This window comes from Anolis carolinensis, chromosome 2, assembly GCF_035594765.1.
Source record: "Anolis carolinensis isolate JA03-04 chromosome 2, rAnoCar3.1.pri, whole genome shotgun sequence".
Lineage (NCBI taxonomy): Eukaryota > Metazoa > Chordata > Lepidosauria > Squamata > Dactyloidae > Anolis > Anolis carolinensis.
In genome coordinates, this window is record NC_085842.1 from 119,385,649 (window position 1) to 119,410,489 (window position 24,841).

The 24,841-nt window shown below is 38.3% G+C and overlaps 1 protein-coding gene and 1 long non-coding RNA gene across 5 annotated transcripts in view; one reads left to right on the forward strand and one right to left on the reverse strand.

The window, feature by feature from the left end:
• kcnip1 (potassium voltage-gated channel interacting protein 1) overlaps positions 1 to 24,841 on the reverse strand; it is a 747,099-nt gene that overhangs the window by 275,756 nt on the left and 446,502 nt on the right. The gene's annotated exons all lie outside the window — the stretch shown is intronic.
• Positions 19,041 to 19,972, forward strand: LOC134296206 (uncharacterized). Its single transcript, XR_010002823.1, has 2 exons — positions 19,041 to 19,529; positions 19,614 to 19,972. It is a non-coding gene; the product is annotated as an uncharacterized LOC134296206 (long non-coding RNA).

Below are 24,841 nucleotides of genomic sequence, written 5' to 3' on the forward strand. Positions count from 1 at the left end.
GCATTCCTACTTGGAACTAAGATCCACAAAGCTGAATTGTGTATGGGGTGTGTATGGTGTAGTGCAGGGTTGTGCCTAGATGGGTTACAAGGTTATGAGCATCCCAGGCCTTGAAATTTCAAGAGAAATCCTGAGATATAAGATGGTGCCTAGTCATAAGAGGAGAAGGGAAATGGGGAGAAAAGAGCCAGGTTGAAGCTCTGGAGAGTCCACACTGGAGAGTCTACACTGACTCTGCAGCAGCCATTCTAAAATGTCTGCAGCAAGGCCAGCAACATATGGTAATATGTATGTGATAGACACCCTAAAAGTGTCGTATCCTGTCTGATCTTGGAAGCCAAGCAGAATCAGCTCTGGTTAATGGGAGACTGAAAATGAATGCCAGATGCTGTAGGCAATACTGCAGAGGAAGGAATGGGCAAAACCACTCAAAGTATCACCCTGCCTATGAAATTAAAGAACTCACCAGAATTCAACAGATGATGTAAAAGCAGGTACACACACATTTTTAAAGCAATGAAATCTCACTCACACAGAGGTCCCTTCTACACTGCCAAATAATTCAGATTATAAAAGCAAATAATCCACATTATCTGTTCTGAACTGGATTATATGAGTCTACACTGCCGTATAATCTGGTTTGAAGAAGATAATCTAGATTTTATATGGCAGTGTAGAAGGGGCATGAGAGTTCTTCTCCTTTCCCTGAAATCTGACAAACCTATGTCTTAATTTGTTTAGGAGTGTGTATTTTATCCTAAGTATTGCCTTTAAAAGATTGTTTTCTCTCACATTTGTAGGGCTTGGGTTTTCTGATTTAAATTTAGTAAGTGCATTTTAATGCTTAATCTTTCTTGTATTCTGTTGTGATTGTTTGTAATTCACAAAGCATATATTTCTCTATCAGTCAATTACGCAGCCCAAATAACTGGAAAAGTCATGAATTTGGGGACTGTTTGTTATGCTCCAGATAAAGAAACAAACATTAAGCATTGACATCTTGATATATTTAATAAGATCCTTGGGTTAGAGAATTTTTCAGCATGAATTTGATGTTTAAAACTGTTCTGTATGATTTTGGAAAGCTACATGTTTACCAGCTGCTGTTCAGCTTTTTAATAACTCCCTAATTTATGCTGTTTCATTGCAGAATGACTGGGGACACATCCCATCATGATTTATTTTAGAAATTATAGCCTAGTTGTCAGTGAAAGGAGTGATGAAAATAACATGGAACCATCGATATCACACTATTTTACTACCTAAGCTGTCATTGTACATTTCATTAATTATGTGCAACATAATATCCCAATTGTGAAAAAGTGAAATGCTTCAACACAAGAACATTAAAGAAACAAAAAATATGAATATTGGTTGACAATGTTAGTCACCTAATTAGTTATAATATACAACAAGACATGTTTTTTGGCCAAGTTACTTCTCCATGACACCTAATACTGTGAGGCTGTTTTTTAACAAACAAAAAAATCACATGTTTTGGTAGTGATAATTGCCTGTTGTGTTAGTCAAAATACTCATTTGCCAGCAAAAACCATAACATGTAGCATAAAGCCCCAAACCCTTTGCAGCCTGAGGTGGAACGGAAAATGATGCCTCGTGTGAAGGTGCGTAATACCCAAAACAGACCGAGGTTTTTTGGTACCTGAAGAAGAACATTCCACAGAACTCCCTTTTCATTTCTGACAGTAAAAATACAATAGATTAATAACTTCAACATTTCTTATCTTTTCCTAACAAAGAAAACTGCTGTCTGAAGCAGCTGTCTTGCCAAGCCCTGCATAAACATCTCATGCAAGCCATCCATATTGCGGTCTCTGTGCTACAAGCACATTTTTCTTAACATAGGCAGCTATTTATTACATCATGAAATGATAAAGACATCCCTTGGAAGAAGCAGGCTATGAGTGCTTTTCTTGTTTCAAAATTGGACAACATTTAAGGTGAAATTTCTGTTTTCTATATTTTTTCAGATCAAGAGTGAGAATTACACAGCCTTCCAGATGTTGTTGGACTGCAATTTCCAGATGTCCTACCCAGTATAACCAATGATTATGAATGCTGAGAATTACAGTCTAATAACATTTGGAGGGTTCCTATATCCCATCACTATGGTTATAATTGTACTAGTTGTAGATGATACAGTAACAGAAAGTCCTCATTTTAAAATGTATAGATGAGTAACACTAAATGTGGAAAGATCTAAGGCATAGCACTGTCTAAAGATCGAATCAGCATTCTAAACTCTCTTCCAAATAGGTGCCTGTGAATCTATTGCAACAGCATAGTTAATTTGTGTGATCATGTGATCTCTCTTCTATTCATTTTTGGCTAATGTTCAGAAGAAGCACAAAAGAGAGTGTCCCCTCATCTAGTCACTGCTCAGAAGAATGAAAGTGAGGTGCAAGAAAGGTTCATCTGAAAGAGCACCCAACCCGAAGCATGCTAAACAATGCCAACTCTGAACCTATCTTTTGATCTCAATAATATCAACCTTTTTACCTCTGAACACCTTTCCTCCCCTCTGATTTTTTTGAAATTGCTCAAGCAAAAGAAAGAGAAGGAGTAGTGCATCCATTCTTGTAGTGAATCCCAAATAGGCTATACTGCAACACGCTTTAAGTGAGGTTGCTTTTGAAAGTGGTTCAGAAGCCTCAAGTGGTCCAATGGGCTGCAACCAGGTTCCTCACTGGAGCAGCATAAAGGGAACATACAACTCCCTATTACATCAGCTCCTCTAGCTGCCAGTCTGCTACTGAGCACAATTCAAAGAACCTATAAAGCCCTAAACGGTTCCAGCCCAGCTTACCTGTCTGAACATATCTCCCTCTATGAACCATTGTGGAGACTAAGATCTTCTGGGGAGGCTCTGCTCTCAGTCTCACATCCTTTGCAGGCACAGTTGGTGGGGATGAGAGACAGGGCTTTCTCAGTAGTGGCCCCTTGGCTGTGGAACTCCCTCCCCAGTGATATTCAATCAGATCCTTCCCTTCTAGACTTCAGAAAGAAAGTTTAAACATGGCTATGGGACCAAGCTTTTGGAGAATAACTTCAGTGTAATAAATGAACATAGAATCTGTGCAATGACAAGTGGAATGGCCCTGGATTATGGCTTTGGATTATGTGATTTTAATAATTGACGTAACTGTTTTTATATGTTTTAATTCTCTGGTTTTTAATGTAGATGTTTACCAATTGTATGTTATTTTAAGGCATTGAATTGCTGCCGATATGTGAGGCCACTCTGAATCCCCCTTGGAGTTGAGAAGAGTGGAGTAAAAATATGGCAAATAAATAAATATTTCATACTGCTACCACCTTCCATGAATAGAAGATGGCTTTGGTGTGGAATCAATGAAAAATACAGACACTTGGAAGGGAGGGAGGCAAGCAGACAGGCAGATAGATGCTCATTTTGAGGAGATCAAGCCATCCCATCACCAAAGGGCTACTGGTGAAACAAACTATTGCCAGGTATTCTAAGTGAAAGCCAAAACTGAAATAGAGACTTCTGGATAAGAATACAGGTTGTGGAGCAACCGGCTGGACCTTCACCAGTGCTTGAGGGGAACAGAGATGGAGACTGGTAGATAAAGAGCTCAGCTAATAGCAAATTTTTCCAAACCATCCATGCATGTTGATACAACCTTTACAGTATTTTTGAATTCTCTTCTTAAATGCTGTAGAGAAGCATGAGCATGCAAACAGAAAAAGGGAATGGTTAAGACTGAAATGTAATATCATGACAGAAAATTATTAATGGATTTCCCCATAGCTTCAAGTAGTGAATAATGAAAGAATCCAATTTGCTTCGAAACAGTTCACCCGGTAACTTGGAACAAAACCCGTTTCTCCCTTAAATCTTACTCTGAGTTTAGCTCTTGTTTGCTAGCTGAGACAAAAGCTACTCACTCCCAGCCCAATCCAGCAGGTCAAACCTAAGGCCTGGAACCCATTATGCTGGGCTGGGGAAGCTCCAAGATGCCTGAAAGAAGCCTGGCAAGATAGCACACGCTCTACTGATTATTGGCATATAAAACCCAATTCTCAAGGAGTGTACCAGATGGCAAAGTATCATCAGTTCTTAGGAAGGACACAGAAATGGAGTTTGGCAGCAACATGAAAATCTTGCCTGAGGAAGGAATTAGGATAAGGCAGTTGTGCCTCGACTGGCAATGCCTCACAGCATGGAACTGTTTTAAGAAACAGCTTTAAAAATTGTAGCTCTGCAGGCATTGAGATGTGCCAGTCAACAAGAGCTTTGCATAGCTTAGCACTGGATTCTCCAACATGCTGCTTGCTGCAAACATACCTCTCTTGAAGTCTCGCCTTCTTCCTCACTCATTGGAGATGTTTTCTTTTTAAATGATTTGTTTATTTCAAAAATCTCAAGGGATGACATGATGAGAAGTGATATTCTAGCTTCCAGCACAAACTTTATTCACAAGAATGCCTCTAGCTCTCACATTGGCCTCCTTCAAAATTAAAATTGAGGACAGCTGCTGTTCAGTTCTTTCTTTGGAAGGTCACCTGGGAGCAGGGAAAGGAAAATGTATCCTGAGCTCAGTGGGGAGCATCATGCAGGGCCAGAAGTGTATCGTCAGGAATGCTGGAGAATAAGGGCATTTTCCTGTGACTTGTATGCATGCCGCCTCTGTGGTTTTGCTGCTGGTGTGGTGTATGCCCATAGAGTGATTGGTTGGGTAGTGCTGATATGAAGTGTGTTAGATCTGATATTAATAATCATTCCAACAAGAAAGAAGAGAAGCCACCCCAGGATCCCATTGCTATGTTCATACCACTGTAACTGAGCCAATTACCTGCCAATGTTGGCAGTTTAATCAAAAATCAAAGAAGTGGTTCAGTTCCCCCAAGTATCCCACCAAGCTACAAGACAAAGGTAAGACATGACCAATGGTGGCAGTAGTCAGATCATCCATGGAGGAAGGAACAAGCTTTCTGATCTCAATTTAAAAGTTTTTCCCTTTAATAAAAATGAAGATGAAAAAGAGCAGATGTTCACTATAACTGGAGACCAAACAGTATTGGGTGAACTTGCCATTCTGGAAGCAGTTCTGGATAAACAAATACTCTTCAAACCTTCCTTGCTATGAGTCAGGAACTCATCCATTCTGCTACTGGCTTCATTTCTTTGGAAGCCAGGATAGTGATGGAGTTGAAACCAGACTTCCGTTTCCTAGGAATGATCAAGGAACTTACTGAAGCTAATGCGTGCTGAATAAGCATTGCTTCAGGGCAAACACTTCCCAGATACATATGTTTGTTTGTTCTCTTTGTTAGGTTTCCAACTGTCTTTCTTATTGAACCAACTGTTCTAAACATCTACTGCATTTGCGTATCTGTTTGTGTGCACTTGTTCTCCCTGAGTTTTAGGAGGCCTTGAGAAAAAAATAAAATAGAAAAAAAATAACCTGCAAAATAGTTCCAAAAACCTACCCTGTGTCTCTTTTGTAGCAAAGAAGAAACCTCTGGGGACCTGGCATGTGTGAAGTAACAACAGTCACTTGAACACAAAATATTCTGTTTTGACATTTACTGGTTATCTGGCCACTAGGCATGCAAAAGCAGAAAGTTAACTTCTTTATCACACAAAAAGTGTGTCTTTTGTCATTTCTAGAGTCACTAATAAAGCAGTCTATGTTAATAGTGACAACTGATAGGCTCCATATGCCTGGGGAAGTCAATTTTCTCTGGATCTGAACATAAAAGAAATATCTAAGATGCTGAATCTTTTTTAGGGAGTGTTTTTTCCCCCACCATTTTGGACAGCCCCTTTAAATTTCAGTCAAAATCTACTAGAATGGAAGGCAGGACTGTACCTTGGATAGGATGTAAGCTGAAAACCAGATTCACCAGGAGCGCTAGACCTCACAGAATTCTTGCTGGGAGGTTGTTTTTTTTAATGTAGTAGTAGAAAACAGCTAAGAGGGAACAGGAACCTGTTAGAATCAGTTGCTAAATTTGGTCCAGACAGATCTGGCCCACACTATAGATTCTGCTTAGCATAACTACCAAATAGCCATGACTGACATTTAAAAAGCCGGTGGGTGTATAGGATACATTAATGAACACGGCAAATGCTTTTTAAAAGACAAGGAAAGGAAAATAATGAAAATGTTACACAATTCTATTGAGCAACTTAAAAGGGGAAGAGACCATAAAGGTCATCCAGTCCAATCCCTTGCCATGATTCTGTGACCACCACAAAAAGCCTGCTTTGGATCGTTTATTGAGATGAGTGGCCTTTGTTTTATCTCCACACCAATTAAATATTATCAACATTCTAAAAGACTGGAATGACAAGCTCAGTTAATATGCATAATCAAATCACTTAGCTTTTAATGCCCCCTGATCTATAAAAACCTCTTAAAACCTATCTGTTACACTATATAACACAAGTTTTTGTTCTTGGCTATAAATGCCATTTCCTAATTGGTTCTATCATAAAAATATAGAAAACGTTTATTAAACTGCAAAAAAAAAATGTTTTGGCAGGACATCCTGCAGCACATTTTGCTATAATTTTTCAATGAATATCTCATCGAGTCTCAATCAATTCAACATAGTTTGTGGCAGGCACAAAAATGAAGTTTCTGGAGTATAACAACTACTTTCAATAATTGTAGAATTAAACCGGAATTATACTTTCAAACCAGGAACATTTTTTTTCAAATTTTGTTATTGGTCGGTTCTCCATATTCATTCATTTATACATTTTCTTCCCCCCCTCCCCACACAGACCTTTTCCTCAAAATAAGTAAAAGCATCACATCTCTGTTTGTAATGAACTAAATGTCAGCACACAAAGTGAAAATAAGGATATTTCATTACAGAAGAAAAGTAAATAGGTTTCAAGGTCATGTCATACAAGGATTTTGACAGCATGTATTTTCTGAACTTGTAAGTTCTCCTAAAAGCTAATTCCAGCTTCATGCTCACTGGGCATTCATTATTGGATGTAAACATGCTGACCAGATTAATTGTAATAAAAAGCCAAAGGCTATGCAATATGAATCACTCTTAATGGTAAGAAAATAATTATCTAGATGTAAACAAAAAGGCTGTAACAAGATACAGACAATACTTGTGAAGCAGACGCTTGTTAAAAAAGCTTTGCATTTGTCTTTTTAATACTAAACAACATGGTTTGCTTATTCCAGTCAAGGTAAAATGTGATGCTATACATGTCTATCAAGAAGCAAAGCTTCATTCATTTCCTGCAATACAATGCACAATATTTTAGGAGTAAGCAACAAGGAATACCATAGGGTTAATTTCCGTCAAAAGCATTGCATAAATAGATAAGTATAAAACTGATAAAATAAAGGGAGCACAGGCACCTAAATAAGTTTAGACCAAAAATGGGCAACAGCAACCACATTGTTTGTAGATTTAAACAGTTATTCCTCTGTGCATGCGGCAGGGCATTGTGGGCAAGCATACAGAAGTAGAGTTGTTCGTTCTGCTCCACAGTTGCACAAGGTGGAGGATTCTTCTTGGTAGTGCCATTTTGCCAGGTTGTCTTTTGATCTGCCAACTCCACTTCTGAGTCTGAAGAGGAGATAGTCAGACAAAAGAAAAGGATAAGAGAAAAATCTCCAGAAGATGTACTAGACTTAATGGTTTTTGAGAAAGGATCATTGAGCAAGGATAATGAGGTTAAATATGATGATGGCTCAAAGATTTAAAATATACTCCAACAACATCAATGGTTTAAACTCAGCCAATAAAAGAAGGAAAGTATGGCATCAAATGAAAAAAGGAAAATATGATGTGATCTGTTTGCAAGAAACACACATTTCAAACAGACATGTTGCACATCTATCACAAAAAAGTTTAGGGAAAACATACTACGCATCAAGTGCGGGAAAAAAGGGGGGTGATAACCTATGTCAATGAAAAAATTCCATCGGAAAAAATGTTCAATGATCAAGATGGAAGGATGTTAGGGGTTAGGATAGAGACAGAGGGGAAAAAAATTCTAATCTGCAACATATACGCTCCAAATGGAAGCAAAGTGAAATTTACAGAGGTCTTATACCAAAAATTTTTAGAGCAGGAATACGACGATCTCCTGATAATGGGAGACTTTAACGGGGTAATAAACAACAAACTAGACAAATCGGATCATGGGAAGAGAAAAAAATGAAAGGTTGCAGGAGAACTCCCAAAGAAACTTAAACAACTAAAGGAAGATTTGGGTTTAAAAGACATATGGAGACATTACCATGAAGATGAAAGAGACTATACGTTCTTTTCAAATAGACACTTAACTTGGTCCCGAATAGACATGATATGGGGTACTAAGTCAATAATTAACCAAGTAAACAAAATTAAAATCATGTCAAGACTAAACTCAGATCACACACCAATAGAGATTATAATAGAGAGCAGAGGTAAGAGAAATAAAGAATTTGGATGGAAACTAGATGACTCATTATTGAAAAAGGTATCGGACCAGAATAAGTTCAGAGAGAAGATAGAGGAATACTCTACATTTAACAAAGAGGAAGACACGCTGATTGACGTCGTATGGGACGCCAGTAAGTCGTATATAAGAGGACTTATGATTCAGCATAATGCAAGGTTGAAGAGGTCAAGACAATTAAGACATGCTAGGATCCTCAAGGAAGTGGACAGATTAGAATCCAAACTAAAGGCGAAACCAAAGGATAAAGAAACCAAATTTAGGTTAGATGTTGCTAAAAAAGAACTAGAAGCATTGCAGGTGGAGGAGATCGGCAAAAAACTGAAATATATTAAACAGCGCCACTTTGAAAATGCGAATAAAGTAGGCAGATGGTTGGAGAGGAGGCTAACTAAAAAGAGACAGGCAAACATAATTAACAAAATTCAAGAGGAGGGGAGAAGTTACTACAGTAATGAGGACATAGAAAAACAATTTACAAAGTACTACGAAAAACTTTATTCAGAAGACAAAATCCCAAAAGATAAGGTAACACAATATTTGGGGAAACAGGGTATCCCAAAGATTACAGAAAACTAGAGGGAGATTCTAAATAAAAAGGTAACATGTGGAGAAGGGAAAACTTCTGATATGATGATTTTTTTTATGGGTGGGGTATGAGAAAATGTACATTTCCATTATTTTCTTCTAGAGAATGGACTATCAGTATATTTAATACTGCCATTTACAGTATCAGTATGCCTGAAACCCCAATACCATGGTGTTGATCTGTTAGAGGGTAAATAATGACACATGATGGTTAGAACTTTACTTGCCATAATTCATTGTGATCTATAAAGGCTATATGTGCTTCTTCATTTCTAGACATTTAAAGTACTGTATTTCACTGCATAATAATAACAATTTTCCCCCTTTTGGGGGGACCATTATGTGGGGATTTTCTTTGCAGCTACAGGGCTTCCTCACCTGCCAGTTAAGGGAAATCCCATAATGCAAAGCTGCCCACTCACCTGTCAGTGAGATCTCCAAGGCTTCCCTTGGCTACTGCCAGCCGAGGGCAGCCTTGTAGTTCTTGCTGGCAAGCACAGAGTGGAAGGGCTACTTGCTCACGTGTCTGCCAAAGAGATCTACAAGGCAGCCCACCATAGCTCAGAGGGGAAAGGTACATACCGACCTCTCCCCTCTGAACTACGAAGGGTTACCCCCTTGCATAATAATCACACCCATGAACTAAGGGTGCAGCTATTATGTGAGGATTGTGAGGTAAACAACAAAACAAGGACCCCAACAAGGGGTGAGACAATTATACAATGACAACCATTATGTGATGAAATGTGGTATTTTTTTAATCCTGACATTTACAGAGCATTTTTAACAGCACAAATCTTGTGAATGCTGCTGCTTCATGGAAAGGTGTTTAGTCAGCCTACACAGACTTTGCCTCTATGCAAGATTCCCCCTAGAATTAGGGTTCAGCTCACATGGCCCAACAAATGTTAATGGATAGCAACTCTGAGCTACTACACTGGCCAGGGCTGCTGGAACTTGCAGTCTTGTGTTATCTGGAAGTATCAATGATCCCTCCACACACACACCTGCAATAACACCTTCCTTCTGGCAGGAGCATCTGTAGGATATCAGCTAACACTGGTCAGGTGGTATCTGAAGTTTGATATCATAGCAAAACTGATAAAGAAGCAGATGGAGGGCCATTATACCTGCAGGACATACTAACTGTATATTTGAGAATGTTTTAATAAATCTCCCATGAACTAGTAACAAAATGTCATTTTTAATTAAGAATTCCATTTAAGAACTCTGGGATCTTTGATTTGCAATTATAGAGGAGATTTTTTAAAAAATTAAGTTAATTAAAGCTCTGCTGCTTAATTGTACAGGATGGATGTGACAGATGCATGGTAGTTCTTTAGTTTAAAAACCTTTTTTTAAGGAAAGCGGTCCAGCCAAATGCATAGTTTCCCAAGCAACAGCTTATTTGTGATTTCTCAATGTAGTTTTAAAAAGTGAAAAATGTTTTGATTAAAAAATGGTTTTTCTGTGAAAGTGTGTTAGAGATGTTTCCAAAATATTTAATTCACCAGATTCAGAATGTTGCCAATCTTCCCATCTGACTTGCATTTCAGATTGAGATTTGGCCTTAAGGTAGTTAATATTTGTATTCATATTTTGGCCTCATATAAAAGAGGGAAAGGTTTGAAAAAGTGCACATTCATCAAAGTATGTTTTTAAATACCTAACATATTAACCATGGGGGGAGGGGAATCATGATCCTATCATGTCATCCTCTATTATTATTTATTTTATTTAGAATAATTATACCCCATTGTTCAGCCAAAAAAGGTTTGCAAGGGGGTTTACAGGTTATTAATCTGACTATAATATAATAACTTTATCTTTGTATCCCGCCCCATCTGCTCGAGGGGACTTGGAGCGGGCTCACACAGGGACCAAGCCCAACGCCATACAATAAAATACAACAATATAAAATACACAATATAAAATACAATAATATAAAATGCATAACAATCACAACAAATTAATATATCAAACTCAACACAGCTTAATAAAAGCTTGGCCATTGAACAGAGGTGATATCATAGCAATTCAGTCCTCTGTTTTGGAGAAGAATAAAGTTATAATTGTGCAATGTATTAGGAGAACTAATCGCAAACGTCTGTGATAAGGTGCAGAAGACTAGGATGTAGAGACAGGTAGGGACTCAATCAACTGTTCATCTCAGTCGAAAGTGGCTTGAAAAAACCAGGTTTTCAAAGCTTTTCCGAATGACATCAATGTAGGGGCTAATCTGATTTCTCTCAGGAGAGAGTTCCAGAGCTGGGGGGCCACGACCAAAAAGGCCCTCTCTCTCGTCCCCACCAATTGGATATGAGATGAGGGTGGGAACAAGAGAAGGGTCTCCCCGGTGGATCGCAGAGTTTGTGCAGGTTTGTAATCACAAAGATAGACTGGACCTGAGCCGTTTAGGACTTTATAGGTAATAACCAGCACTTTGAATTGTGCTGTCACCACTAGCTATCCATTTAGCATCAAAAATGTTCTCTACATATCAATAGAAAGGTGAGACTGCAACAGTCTCCCTTACAGGAAGGTGGCTTTTGGTTGCTTTACACTCAGCCTGGTGGGTGAACAAGACAGTTTTCTTGTGGCCTTTTGGGTTGAGTAGTTTATGCATTCAGGTTGGGGAAAGAGTTTTGTCCAAGCACCCTTTGTCAGCTGTTCAGCTGACAAAAAATCTCTTGCATAAGAAGGTACTGACTACAGGTTGCAATGCCATAAACAACCAGCATCACCTCAGGTGATGAAAGCATTAGCAGGATGCTGCATATTTAACTATTCTAGCTACAAAACCATAGCTACATCTCCCCCCCCCCCCGCCACCGCCTGTGAAAATAACAGAAAACACAGCTAGCAGGGATGGACAAGAGTTAAACACCTTCCTGTGTGCTTCTCACAAACTAAAATGCCCCCCTGTGAAGCTTCAGTTTTCAAAATATTATGTGAAAAACTGAGTGACACATAGCCTGCCTTCACAATTAGTTTGGCTCAAATGAAAGCGGTGAAAAAAATCTATGTTACATAATGTTATTAATGGATTTGTACCTATATTTATGCACACATACACCTACACTCATACAACATTTCAAAATTTCCAAGGGGTAATATGACTATGTTCAAACTGACTGGTTGTCCTGTTATCTTACTTTCTGTTTTTACATTTTAAAGCGTTGGTAGGTGCAGGAGGAGTAAATCAACATTTGTTGGGTTTCTTGCCTAGAAACACATATTGCCAAACACAGACGTGCCATGGAGGAAGCTAGTTAAATCTTGGGGCCTCAATTTCCCAAATGCATCACGCCTCATCTGAGTATTCTTTGCCTAAGAAAACTCTGTAGCAGTGGTTCTCAGCCAGATGTTTTGGCCTTCAACTCCCAGAAATCCTAACAACTGGTAAACTGACTGGGAATTCTGGGAGTTGTAGCCCAAAACACCAGGGGACCCACAGGTTGAGAACCACTGCTGTATAGAATTCATGAGCTCACCATAAGTTGACAATTTTGCAGATGAAAACCAGAACATATGTGTATAAGCAATATCAGAGTTTGGTCAAGAAGACAAAAGTTATTAATGAAGGAAAGCACACAAGTTAAGAGGGGCTGCTGCCGAATGATTTTGCCAGAGCCTACAGGAAAGACCAAGATTCTACCTTTTCTTCTTTGCCACCTGCCGAGTTAATGAAGTGCAAGTTACTTTGTGTATTTTGAACTCAGTTTGCAGCAACTGAAGTAAATCAAGGACGAAGAGGAAAGTAGAAGGAAGAGAGGAAGACTGGGATATTTTAAAAGCATTTGTAAAGTAGAACAAGAATGAATGAATAGGGACAATCCCTCCAAAACTAGGAGAGTAGAGAAATATGTAAAAACTAGTGGGAAGCAATGTTTGGATTGGATTCATGTTGATTCATGTCTATGGATTGGTCTGAACCAAATCACATTATTTTCCAAAATACGTGGCCTGGTGGGAATCCCTGTGTATTCGCGTTATCTTATAAATCCATGGCTTTGTGCGAATAGAAAGGCTTATTAATGAGACAATCACCACAAACACAGGACCAAAATATTAAAAGACACAATGCTATATAAAATAGGCAAGTGCAGATCACTGGGCATTTTTAATGTATGAATGTGATTGCCTGGGTAATAGGCTCTTAAAGGGTGATAAAACTCACAAATCACAAACAGGATGCAGCAAATAGAGTAGATAAAATTCCAGTTTATGATATGTTAAACTAATACAATTAAAATCACTAAGTTACTCTGAAACAACTGCACTTTTAAAGAAAGCCCCATGCATATCATTTCAGCATCATATCCAAATCCATTATCATCCCAAACTAGTCTGGAAATGCTTTTAAGAAAGTATATAACATTATCCAAATCAGATTTAATATAACCTTAACAGCATATCTGTCTTATCTGCTTTGAATAAGAGTTTCTTAGTCTTTACCTATTCCATTGCCAATTGCAGGCAGCTATTAGTACATCTACAGATTAAAATGAGAAGCAGAGCTGCTTGCCACCAGCAGATGGGAAACATTTCCTGCCAAGTCCCCAGATGACTTTGCACAGCTATTTCATCTTGATATTAAACATCATGACAGACATGCCTAGTAGTGACCAGCTGGTAGTTAGAACAACCCTATTGTTTTTGCCTGAAGAGAAGGGTTTTTTTAAATTTAAAATTTCATGTGTTGTGGAATTTATTTGTGAATGTTGTGACATTTATTTGGTTTGAAGGGTAGCCAATAAGTTTGGCCAATGCAATTTTACCCTGCTTGCCAAAAGCATAAGCCAAACAAGTCCTAGAGCCTTCCTGAGAGCCCCATGCCAGTTTTCTGTAACATACAGGATCATTCCAGCCATGGAATCCTTCATTTTGGAGCTGATGGCAATGCATCCCCCTCCCCACCCTTGTATTTATGTAGACCCAAGCAGAACTCTTACCTAGAACAAAATGTGAAACTCAAGGAGCAAAAATGTACAAAATCATAATGAATCCCCCCACCAGCTCTTTATATAAATGAGCAAGTGCAGCCTCTCCAGAGGAGCTGGATATTTTTTTAATTACACTGAGAGATACTCCAGCATTTAAGTCCAGATGCAGTAGTTGAGCTAGTTTGGTAATTAAACTGGCACTGTGCTACTTCAGTTAACACCTACACAGAGAAAACTTCAAGAGGGATGTGCTGCTGTTCCAGCTTTTGTACATCACACTTTATTTTTTAAATAGAAAAGCAAGTTACAATATGCACAGGTAGGTTGATTTAGCCTTCATTAAATCCGCATGAACACTTGGACACCAACATAATGGTGCCTCATGCATTAATGAGAGCACAGGAGGTAGACTGAAAGGCTTTCCCTTTGGTTTGCCTTTTTAAAAATTCAAATAGCATTTGCCATGCAGCCAAATCTTGAAAAAACACCTGCATTTTCTTTTGTTTTGCAGCTGAGTGAGTGACAACAAAATGGCCAGTATTTGTGTATGTGTGCAGTTTAATGCAATTATTGGGCTTCACAGATAAGTTCACATGGATTCCTTATGTAAAGATCCATATAAGGGTATCAATTTCCAAATGTTAAAGATACATCTTTCAATGCATTGTGCTTGCCATATTAATTACTATTTACCATCATGGTTCATTTACCATCATGGTTCATCACACTTATGAAAAAAGTGCAATCTTATAGTTAATTCCTCTAAGACTTTGTGTGTGTGTGTGTGTGTGTGTGCATCTTATTTCTTGAGCTCAATGCATGCAATGTTTTGGTGCTGCTTCTTTCTTCTTGGTGCCTAATGAGCTGAGTGCAGAGAAAACCTTTCCATCATTATGTATCATTTTTCAATGGAGAGACTTTTGGGAGCACAGGAGGTTTGGGGAGTATCATGAATAATTCTAACAAAAATCCACTTTCTGGATTGTCTAGGGTGCATTCATTCATGCTATTTCTAATGTCCCCAATTTTCTGTTTCTAATTCTGCCTGAATATGAGTTGTTATCTAAATTGATATAAACTGTTTAGAAAACAGGTTGTCTATATTGTCTTCCTAAATGGTAAAGAATGTACTTCCACTGTCCTCAAATTCTGATAGGGTGAAAAAGTAAAGTAAAACATCTGTTGTTACTTGGTAGCAAAATACAGATAAGAAATGCACCTTATTAAGTTATCACTGTATACAGTAAATGGCTAGTTTTTAGAAGGTCTGTGTACGTTTCATCTCTTTCAGACAAATCAGCACTTAGGGTGCATCTACACTGTAAGGTTTATGCAATTTAACTACACTGCCTCAATGCTATGGAATCCTGGGATTTGTAGTTTAGCAGGACACCATTATTCTTTGGCAGGGAAACCTGCAGGCACTGAGCCATGGTAGTTAAAGTGATATAAACTGCATTAATTTGACTGCATAGATGCACCTTTAGGCAGAATGGAGAGGGAATGAGGTGCTTTGATATGATACAGTTATAGAATTATACAGCCATGATTCTAGCCTATATATATATTCCATGAAACAACTGGGAGAGATAATCTGAATAAACATTAGAAGACTCCATATTATCTGACATTTTCATTTCTGACGGCCCATTTATGCCGGATAAGCAAGACTCTACTGTATGTTAGATTAGACACAAGATTGTACTGGCTTAACTCATTCCTGTATTTTAATTTCAAGAAATTCCCCAAGCCTTTGAGGGCAAGCAGTGGACTCCAAAACTGAGGCAAATTTGCAGTCTTTTCCATTCTGCTGAGAAGCCATTCCATTGTCAGGAGGAACTCTGTCTGCATATTCTTTCAAGTCACTTATTGACTTATTAATTTCTTAGTGTTTCCTTAGGAAAGCAATAATCAAAGGTGGTTTGGGCAATTCCTTCCTGTAAAATATAATCTATGGTACTGACATTTATTGATGGCCTCCCATCTAAGCAGGGCTGACTCTCCTTGGTTTACAAAGATATGATCTGGTGCCATTAGACTATTTAGACTCGGTGTTTTAGGAGGATCTAACTCAGGCCCTCCAGGTGTTTTGGACATCAACTCCCACAATTCCTAACAGCCGGTCCCTCTTCACCTCACCCCATAATTGTGGCTCCTTTTTTAAAATACGGAGAATATGTGATGAATACAAATACAAGATTATGTGAGTTTGTGAGGTGCCCTAATGGTCATTCACATGTAAGAACAAATTGTATATTCTGCCTCAATTTAAATCTAGATTAAATTTATGTTTATGAATATTCCAGTCATGTTTTCCTATTATGGCCACATTTCCCTGCTCAATCAATGTATCTCATTTCATCATGAAGAACTAAATGTCTGGGGACAGTTGGCGGCCAATAGTAGTTCTAATCTGTTGGTCCAGTAATTAGCTCCAAATGTTACACTCATGAAGCCATATTCTTCTTGATAAACCCTTAACTCTAAAGCTATTTTCTACACTTGGCCTGTTATCTAAATGTCAGGAACCTTAATATTTAAATGACAGGAAGACAGGAACAAGATGCCCTCTGAATTACTCCCATAAATTCTTTAGACTGAGATGAATCATAAGCTTTGCTCATCTTTTTTGTTAGAATGTTCCTTTGAGGCCTCCCCAATGACCAATATATTTTACAATCAAATGCAAACCCATTTCCCATTTGTTGCACACAATCTTTGCCTCTTCCCTTCAATTTCCATTCTGTTCCAATATGCTGATTTTTTCCCGCACTCTTTCCTGCAAATTGTGTGCTTGGAAAAATTTGATTTCAGTGGTGATGTGACGTCATTGGATTGCAACTCCCCATCACCCCTACTAGCAATACAGCCAATGATACAAAGAGATTCAGTTCAACAACATCTGAAGTGTCATAGCTTTTGATTCTCTCTGTGTGTGTATCTGTGCGCGCATATGTATATATGCTTTCAAGTCAGCTGTTGAACAATGATGATCATTTCAATTTCATAGGGTGGTTTTGTCAGTTCTTTCCTCTGAAATAAAACTTGGTACTAACTGGCTATCAGTGATTCTCAGGCTGTGGAATGAGGTTCTGTATATGTATAGAGACAATCTGTGAAACGTTTTCACAGCATCATCATTGACAAAAATCACAACTTACTTTCCATGCCTAGACCTTGAATTTCTTTGAAGTTATGTGCTCTGTTCTTAAATAACTCTGTCATGGGGATGATTTGTCAAGCCATATTCTTGTAATTGTAAAATTTTAAATTGTAAAATCTGTGCACATGGATATGTAAAATAAAACATTATTTCAGCCATCTAACTGATGCATCTTCTGAGCATGATGCTTCATAGGAAAAGCTATTGACAAACTTGTCTTCAAATGAAGTCCTATTAAGAGTATGAACTGCACATATTAATGATGACTCTAGAAAGCTGCCATATGTGTACTAGTACATGACTATGCTGCTAATGCCAAAACAGCTGAGTAAAACTATATATGGACCTTATAATAAAGGCCCATGGATTTGTCCCACATTGGCTCCCAGCAGGGGGCATGGAGAAGCTGCTGCTCCATGCCCCACATCACCCGCCTTACCTTCTCCCTCATCCCATGGGCCAGAAGTCTTTTTATAACATGTGAAGGGCTCCATTCCATAAAGGGAGGTGAAGCAGCATATGACAGGCAAATCAGCCCATCTGATGAGGTCGAACATGTGCTGTTAAAGATTAATACTGGGTAAATTACTAGGAACTCTATGAACACCTCCAACTGCAATGGATTTTAAAGGGCTTTTGAGCATGCCTCATTCACAGAAGAGTGACAGCTACTGCACCCTAGTTGGATGTAGATTTATTATGCTCCATATAAGACTGAAATATTTTGACCCTAAGAAACTTCAGAATAATCTTGCCATCACCAGAAAATTATTTCAATGACTACTGAATAGAGCCTCATTCCCTGAAAATGTGAAATGGTTTAGGCAGCCAGAATAGGGCTCACATTAACTAAGTTTTCACCTAGAAAATCCTGTTAGTGGAACTCAGAACCTTTGCATATTTAAGTAAAATTTCCAAAAGCCTAGGACTTTAAAAAATATACTGTCTTTCAGACCTTTACAATTCCAATTGATCTGTTGGAGGAAATTGCAGTGCCCTCACCAAAAGCAATATTTCTTTTTTCAAGAATCCTCCGGATGTGGGCAAAAAGGGAGGGGAGGACTATTTCCCTATTTGTCATATCTATCACTTACTTTGTCAAACCTCTTAGGCAGGTTGATGTTTTTGGGCACGCTCTGCAGGATGACTGCGTAGCTTCCTCAGTCACATCATTGGTATTCATAGACTACCAAAATTCCATTAATATTCTAACTGCATGTTGTGTTCGGGCATCTTTAGAAATGCCCTTAGTTCAAGAAAAAACTTGTATATGCAATTTGATAATGAGAAAGATGATAACACTCTGGGGGAAGTCTCATAATATACAAAGTCCCAGAATACTTGTAAAGTATCTATACACACAAACGACTGTCTATGTACAAAGAAAATGTGTCCAAATGACATATATTGTCACAGTTCCCCGTACAAAGCTCAATTTGGCCGTACCCGACAAAATGAAAAGGAGCAACAGCTCTAACACAAAAGTTGTTCAAGTCTGGTATTGGTTCCAATACATATAGGCTTCAGGGATACAGTCAATGAAAATATCTTCCAAACAGATGGTTGGTCATGTTGCTGTATACTGGATTGAAGAAAATAATGATGGAGCACCGCTCTCAAAAAAGTCTTCAAAAGTAAAGTCCAAATAAAGTCCCAAGTCTACAGGGGTCCCGGGTATTTTTGACCCTGTTTCAGGGAAAAACCCCTTCTTCAGGAGTTGTTAAACTCAGCAACAATGAATTTCTATCTAAAACAAAAATATTAGAGAATATTTAATCCATACAGATTTAATCACTCCCATTAGTACACTGAAGAGCACCCTGAGAGGCCATTATCCTTGTGGTCACTGTAAGTGTTGTCCTCAATCTTGGAAGACTAAGGAGATATATAACCATAGGAACAAAGTGGGCACCACACTAAAACATTTTTCTACTTGTAATAGCAGCAATGTAATCTACCTCTTGACATGTGACTGTGATCTCTGGTATATCGGAAAAACAACCAGATCCTTGAGAATCAGAATCTCTGAACATAAATCCAGAATCAAAAATTTATCTACAGAATCTCTTTTATATTCACACTTCACCCAATACAAACATTCATCTACCTCATTTAAATTTTGTGCTCTGGAATGCATCTCTCAAAAACCTTTCATGGACTTGGAAAAACTATTATCCCAAAGGGAAATGTACTGGATCTTTAAGTTTAAAACCTTTTCCCCTCAGGGACTTAATGAATCACTTAATTTTAGCTGTTTCCTTTAAACCTTCAAGTACTCTTTAAAAACCTTTGAATGAACCTCCAGAATTACTCGCAGTTGAAATCACCACAAGCAGAGTCACTCAGTGAAAGCATTTAGCACTATGTAAGTATAATACTGTTATATGGGTTACCTTTACTTCTGTTAATACTGCTGGTAAAATACTTGTTACTCTATGTTTTGTTTTAGATAGAAATTCATTGTTGCTGAGTTTAACAACTCCTGAAGAAGGGGTTTTTCCCTGAAACAGGGTCAAAAATACCCGGGACCCCTGTAGACTTGGGACTTTATTTGGACTTTACTTTTGAAGACTTTTTTGAGAGCGGTGCTCCATCATTATTTTCTTCAATCCAGTATACAGCAACATGACCAACCATCTGTTTGGAAGATATTTTCATTGACTGTATCCCTGAAGCCTATATGTATTGGAACCAATACCAGACTTGAACAACTTTTGTGTTAGAGCTGTTGCTCCTTTTCATTTTGTCGGGTACGGCCAAATTGAGCTTTGTACGGGGAACTGTAACAATATATGTCATTTGGACACATTTTCTTTGTACATAGACAGTCGTTTGTGTGTATAGAGGAAGTCTCATAATGGCATTGCTAGGAATGTATTTCCCATCTTCTCATTTAAAAGTAATATTTCCTTCAAGCATTGCCAATATTTATTGATCCACAAACACTAATGAAATGTCACAGCAACAGCAATATCTTTACTGCTCAATAAGCAAGCTGAGCAAAAGTTTCAAGACATTTCCTGTCTCTTTGAGTAGGGTGGATTTCTGTTCCCAAATATTATTTATTAAATTGACACTTCCATGTTTAAAGGTTTATTCAATATATTGGAAATGCAAATGGCAAAAAACATGCACTGCATTCATATGGGCATAGTGCAAAACATTTTTAAATAGGTATATAGAAAATGAAGTGTATAATGTCGTGACTGTTTTTGAAAATGAAATAATGAAGACTTACTGAATAATTTGTGTTTCGAATTATTCAGTAATTTCACTGTGGTTGTGGTTCTTCTTCTTCTTCTTCTTCTTCTTCTTCTTCTTTCTCCTCCTCCTCCTCCTCAAATCAGGGACATTTCAAAACCTATTCTAGCTTATTCTGTTGTTTACAAAAACCCAATTGTTATTGTGAAAACCAACACAATTTTATCACACAAGGTCATTCTGATTGTTACTGAAATGTTCAGTTCTTGTGACTTCTGAAGTAAGTTCCCTAGAGTCACTGGTTTAGCTGCCTCAGCTTCCAGAGTTGTATTGTTTTTATTTTATACTAGCTTGGGGACCCGGCAGTGCCTGGGTCATTCGAGAAAGGCATTGTTTGCCTGTGTTCCAAGTGTAGTCTAGATCCAATGTCAGCTGGGTTCAGTGAGTGTTGGTGAACTGCAACTGCCATATGCAAGTCCCATCGTCCACAGTCCATCCCCCTCCAAACAGTGCCAGTATGTAGGGTAGGTCATGGGGGCTCTGAGTGCCAAGTGTGGTCTTGATCAGTCATTGGTGTGGGTTGCAGTGCTCTCAGGAAGTGAGTGAAGATACTGTAAGTCCCATCATCCATGGTCTAAATTCATCCAAGCCGCACCAGGATGTAGAGTGGGTCATGGGGGTTCTGTGTGCCTAGTTTGGTAGTGATTTGTCATTGGTGTGAGTCACAGTGGTCTCAGAAAGTGAATGAAAGCATTGGAAGTCCCATCGTCCATGGTCCATCCTCCTCCAAACCGCACCAGGGTGTAGAGCAGGTCATCAGGGTTCTGTGTCCCATGTCATTGGTGATCAGTCATTGTGGGGGTCACACTGGTCTCTGAAAGTGAGTGAAAGTATTGCAATTCCCATTGTTCATGGTTCCTTGTCCTCCAAACCACACCAGGGTATAGAGTTGGTCATGGGTACTCTGTCTGCCAAGTTTGGTCTTGACCAGTCATTTGTGGCAGTTGCAAAGGTCTGTGTAAGTGAGTGAAGGTACTGCAATTCCTGTTATCTTTGGTATGTCCACCCCCAAACTGCACCAGGATATAAAGTGGGTCATGAGGGATATGTGTGCCACTCCATTTAATTTGTCACCTTTTTCCTGCAGGAGACTGTGTGGGAAAGCAACTTAGTCCAAGAGTATTGTGATAGTAGTTAATTAAGTGAGCAATCTGCTTTTATGGCAATTGACTCTATGCCCCCTAACCTTCTTTATGTATACAAATCATGCAGCTTGTGAACTCTTGTTACACAAAACCTTTCCTGTCCACTTCCTCATTCATACCATCTCCCTAAACGGACCAGTCTAAAGCTTTAATGGCCAACACACTCCTGTGTTAAGGCATTCTCAATTTATAACATATCATGTATTTAAATGTCCAGTTGGGCACCCCTTGTGGTTTCCTTTGTTCTAAATTCTCTTATCTAATTATTTCTCAGAAGCATGACATTAGCAGTGCTTAGTTTGCCCACTCTGTCTTAGTCATGCAGCCATGAGTCCAAAGACCGCCCCCCCCCATACCACCACCACCCCACATTCATCCCTAGAGTCACCTACTGTATCCTTAGTTCAATTATAGCTCATTCTACAATTTTCTTTGAATTCAGGTACTGGGAATATATTTATTTATTTATTTATTTATTTATTTATTTATTATTTACAGCATTTCTACCCTGCCGTTCTCACCCGAGGGGACTCAAGGCAGCTTATACTGCATTTCACCACATAATTCTCACAAATTTGATACTATTTTTGCCAAAAAAGTAGAGGTGACATTATGTAAAGCTTTTTAAAAGGCGGGGACGAACTTGAGTGACTGCTCCAGCCAGACGATCTCCAACTGTAGCTCTTCCCCTCAGCCTGCCTCCCAGGCTTTCTTCTCTCTTCCTCCCATTCTAGCCAAGATTCTGGGGCAAACAGAATTGCCCATGTGATGACTACATGATGAAAGGCTAAAAAACCAATTTGGGGACTAAAAAAACAGAGTGCGACAATTAAGGGGTGGTGATGATTAAATACAATATTTTTATTGTGGGATTGATTGCAATGGATATCCTAATGAGCACCTCTAAAATTGTTTAGGAATTTACTTGGTCCACAAGTAAATCCTGAATGCTAGAAATGTATTTCTTCTACTTAAGTGCCTAAGCCATATTATGTGGGATGCATCACTGCCTTCTATTTCCAGTTAGAACTTCACCTACTATAAAATACTCAATGCTGCATTTTGAATGCATCTATTTTAGATAATACCTTGCACTCATACATATGTACCTAAGTATATACCTAGGTATAGGAGTGAAAGAAATTTCCATCTTGTGTCTACAGTTATATTAATTAGGTGGTAGATACTACTTGGCATATCTTCCTGAATCCATCTGGCAGCATGTCATTGCAGATTCTAAGCTCACAAGGTTTTTTCACATTGTGCCTTGATCTGTCTGGGCCATGAGACAAATACAACAAACACAGTCAGCCCTCCATATCCATGGATTCATGTCCATAGGTTCAACCATACATGACTTGAAAATACCAGAGGGTTGGACATTAAATTGTATCATATTACTTACAGTGTGGGCACCACATTTCTCCCAAAAGTTCCCCACACTTTTGAGTTCATCTGGTTTACATGAGTATGTGAACAGAGATATTCAGCAATGTTAATTTTAAATAATTTCAAAAATATTGTATAGATCCAAATGAGGGTAATAATCAAGATGTCAAAGGGGGAACAAGGTTAAGAAGGACTGACAGGAGCGTAGATGTATTTAAGACATTAAAAGTACATGACTGTCAATATGTAGAATTACTCAAAATGGCACTCTTTTCTAAAAATCCTTCAAAGGAGATAAAAGATCTGCAGGTGTGAAAGTGTAGTGTTAATTTTACTTGCCTGTTAATTACAGATAACAAATGGTATTTATCTGGCCCTTACAATTACATTTCAATTATATGGCTTTCACAGTAGGGATTCCAAAATTCAGCCTGTATGAAGATAATGCCAATAATTTAGTGCTTCTTTCTGACATCAAGAACCACATATTTTGCCAAGGCATTCTCAGCCTACAAGGCATTGTGCACTATGGCACAATGGCTTAATGATGCACATTAAGCCTGAATGAAGTATAGTTAAAACATATAGTATACTCAGTTCAAAAGATGTACTTCCTAAGCATGCTCATAATAGCCCCATTTATTTGGGGCTTCAGGGGATCACTCTCACCCAGCTACCTACTCCAAACTAAACAGAAAGAAAACCAATTCATATACCTAGGCGCACACCTAAAAACCTGAAATTTCAAAAAGAGGAAGTGTATGCTCACCTCTCCTTGGATAAACAATTCATACAATCCCAAATACATCCTTTCAGCCCAGCTGAAAGGCAAACTCTTTTAGCACTGTGTCGTAAGACCCAATTAAGGATGCGTGTACATGTATATGTCTATGTGTCACACCTGATCTATTAACTGATTTTAAACAAACATAAAAGCATGTCTGACAGGTTTGTTCAAGATCCCAGAAAGATGTAGAGATAAAAGAGATAGTGACAGATATTAGCTGAAACAAGCAACTAGCCCCACTGTATTCTGTATTCAGATAAATCCTGGCTCCCAGAAGGATAAAATAAAATCTGGAGTTGAGATGAAATAAAATTATTAACAACAGGTGAAAACATCTGTGTTTAATTATTGTACACTTATACATATTCACACACATGGTTGATTTCCACTCAGAATTTCCTAACAACCAGGTGGCAATCTGAATATTTTGCTAGATCCCTGAGCATGCCTCCTGTTATAGCTTTCTGCCAACTCCAAAATCTTGCTAAAATCAGTAAAACGTTAGTCAGCAACCCTGGATCACATCATTTTGATTCCAACTATTGTATCTCATATATGTATCACCTTTGGAAGTGCAGTGACTGGTGAGACCTACTATATTAAACTAGACATCAGCAACTAGTCCTGTAATCTCATCTGTATGAATAAATGCAGGCAGAAAGGATGTCATTTACCTTAGTAAAAAACACACAGAACATAAATAGTGTTTTAGGCCGGACATTATATTTTGGATAATTTCTCAAATGTAAGTTCCTAAAGCCTGATATTGAAAGAAAGAAAGAAAAAACTCTGAATGGTATCATTTTAGAGAAAATATACACACAATAAATACAATCCTAGGTGTCAAAGTATAAATAGAAGATAAAGTATGACAAGTACAGGAGAGTCTATCTGCAAGAGAAGTTGACCATGCAAACTTAATTAGTGAAACATGCTTGACAGCAGGTAGCCAGTCCAAAAAGAATAGTGACATTTGTCCTCATTGGAAGAAGATAGGGATCAATAAGTGTTAATATAAATAAAGGTGGCTGTTAATGTGCACAGTAAAACACATGCCTGAGAAGAAAAGTCCTGTTAATCTGATTGGTGCCCTGT